The sequence below is a fragment of the Terrapene carolina genome, unplaced genomic scaffold (assembly GCF_002925995.2).
Source record: "Terrapene carolina triunguis isolate 2854851 unplaced genomic scaffold, T_m_triunguis-2.0 Scaffold1089, whole genome shotgun sequence".
Lineage (NCBI taxonomy): Eukaryota > Metazoa > Chordata > Testudines > Emydidae > Terrapene > Terrapene triunguis.
In genome coordinates, this window is record NW_020665440.1 from 2,082 (window position 1) to 4,743 (window position 2,662).

Consider the following 2,662-nt stretch of genomic DNA (forward strand, 5'->3'; position numbering starts at 1 on the left):
CTGCCAGTCTCACCAGTGGAAAATTCTTCCCAACCCCACATATGGCAATCAGTAAGACCCTGGTCATGTGAGCAAGAATCAGCCAGCCCACAACCTGGGAGAGAGAGAATGCCTGGTGCCCCCTTAGAGCGCTGGACCTCTCCGCCAATGTCCTATCTCCAGTCATGGCCATCCCTGATGCTTCAGAGGAAGAAGAGAAAAATAATACATCAGGGTACAAAAAAAATCCCTTCCTGACCCCTGCAGGTGGCCAGCTGAAATCCTGAAACATGAATTTTAAGGAACATAAGACATAAACCAGAAGTTAACCTCAGGGCTCCCGATTCCTGTCCCCCACCATCACAAACACTTCTATTCCTGCCCTTGAGTGTTGAGCTTTAGAATCTCCTAGTGGCACATGAGGTAACCCTTTCCCCCATTGCTGTCTGGCAGAGCAAGATGTTTGACTCCATCATAAGTTGTCTCCATAATGGCAGCATCCTTTTTGATCTGGCCTAGAAATAGTGTCATTGACTGCTCAGGTCTCATTTTCACTTTTGTTCTGATTATATTATATTATATTATATTATATTATATTATATTATATAGCAGCCAAAACTTTTCAACTTTTATATAATATAATTAATATAATACATTAATAATTATAACAATAACGTCAAAACAAAACATTTCAATATTTCCCCCTCAACAATTTCAAGTAAATTGATACATTCCCACAAAACACTTCAGTTACATTGAATCAGGATTTTTAAATGCAAAGCAGTTCCACTGGAGAAATTTCAACCAGGTCTAATGGTGATGATTGTCTGCACTGCCCCTTACTATCGGCTGACACCATCCATTGCTATAGTTGGAAGGCAGATGTTGAAGGGGGATGTGTTATATACAGAAACCCTGAAAGATTTATTGTTGTTGCTTTCCCTTTGAGAAAAGTTTTATTTTATTTTAGTTTAGTTTAGTTTAGGTTATTAATGTATACTTTAGAAATTTGATGATATCAAGGTGTAAAGGCAAATCTTTCTTTTTTTTGTTGGAGATGTCCCTTACTGGATCCAGAGATGTGCACTGTGAGCTTTCTCAACCCTTATTTGAAAGTTTTTGAATATTTAACAGAGAGAGCTTTTCTCCACAGTGTGCTTGGGCATTTGAGCTAAAACTAAGAGTCACGATTATAGGGCCAGCTGCACAGTTATCCACTTTCCAGTTTTTTTGAGAGCACCCTTGCAGGTGATAGGTCTGTTGGACTTACTTTTCTGGGGGTGAAATTTCCCAAATTTTCCATTTTTATGTGAGAACCTGGAAATACTACTCCACACTTTTGGGTTTTGGGCACCTGTGTTTTCTCCCTTCTGAAATCTGTAACCAGTGACCTAGTGACCAAATGCTTACTTTTATTTAACAGTTGGACCAAAGCATTAGGATAAAAGGATTTAAAAACAGCAAACTGTCTACATACATAGTTAGCTTTCCATTTTTCTTAGAAAGCTCACAATAGAGATTTGTGAGGTTGCAATCATAACAGAAAAGAATTTTGATTAGCAAAAGGGGCACATTGACTTGAAGACTATTTCAAACATTTTTTTCCTGCTTTTGCCATTGCTGAGTGTGACCAAATGTGACCATATGGGTCTGTTCTATTCTATTTTTTCCATTCTAATTAGAATAGGTGGGTCCATTCTAGTCTATTAACTAGAACAGAAGGGTCTATTCTATTCTATTCTATTCTATTCTAGAACAGATTCTATTCTATTCTAACCTAGAACACATGGATCTATTCAATCACAATCCCATGTCATTGTTTATCATTTAGAAGAGAAAGTGAATCTCCCTAGGCACCTCTGCTGATTGGCATTGTAAATCAATGAGAGGGGAAAGTTAATAGCATATTTATTTTTAGACCATATGAACAACGGTGTTAAATAGAGTCAAACTTCTAACACCCCCGCCCCCAAATGGCCAAAATAAAAAAATATTTTAATTTGGAAATGCTACCATGGATGCCTCATGGGAGCTGTAGTTTAGTTGCCTTATGACCCCATTCCTCTCTAAGTTTTGGGCTCCATAGCTGGACTACAGCTGCCATGCTGCACCAACTCCTCTCAACAAGAGAGAGACTATGGTGTATCATGGGAGATGTAGTCTGTCCAGAGAATGTAACCCATGCAGTAGAATGGGTGCATGAAGCACCTGAGCCTCAACTCCAATGAGGCACTATGGCAACATTTCTGAACTGACCTGTTTTGGTTTTCAGCCAAAATATTTCAGTTTCTGATTTTTCATGAAAAAGTCAAAATTTTCCATTGAGGAAAAATATATTTCCAACCAGCTCTACAAACAAAACTGCAGAAGGCAATTGTGGAATAACATGAGCTATTCAGTTATATGAGTCAACAGTGTGCCCTTGTTGTCAAGAAGGCTAACAGCATTTTGAGCTGTATAAGTAGGAACATTGCCAGCAGATCGAGGACGTGATCATTCCTCTCTATTCGACATTGGTGAGGCCTCATCTGGAGTACTGTGTCCAGTTTTGAGCCCCACACTACAAGAAGGATGTGGAAAAATTGGAAAGAGTCCTGCAGAGGGCAACAAAAATGATTAGGGGGCTGGAGCACATTATTTATGAGGAGAGGCTGAGGGAACTGGGATTATTTAGTCTGCAGAA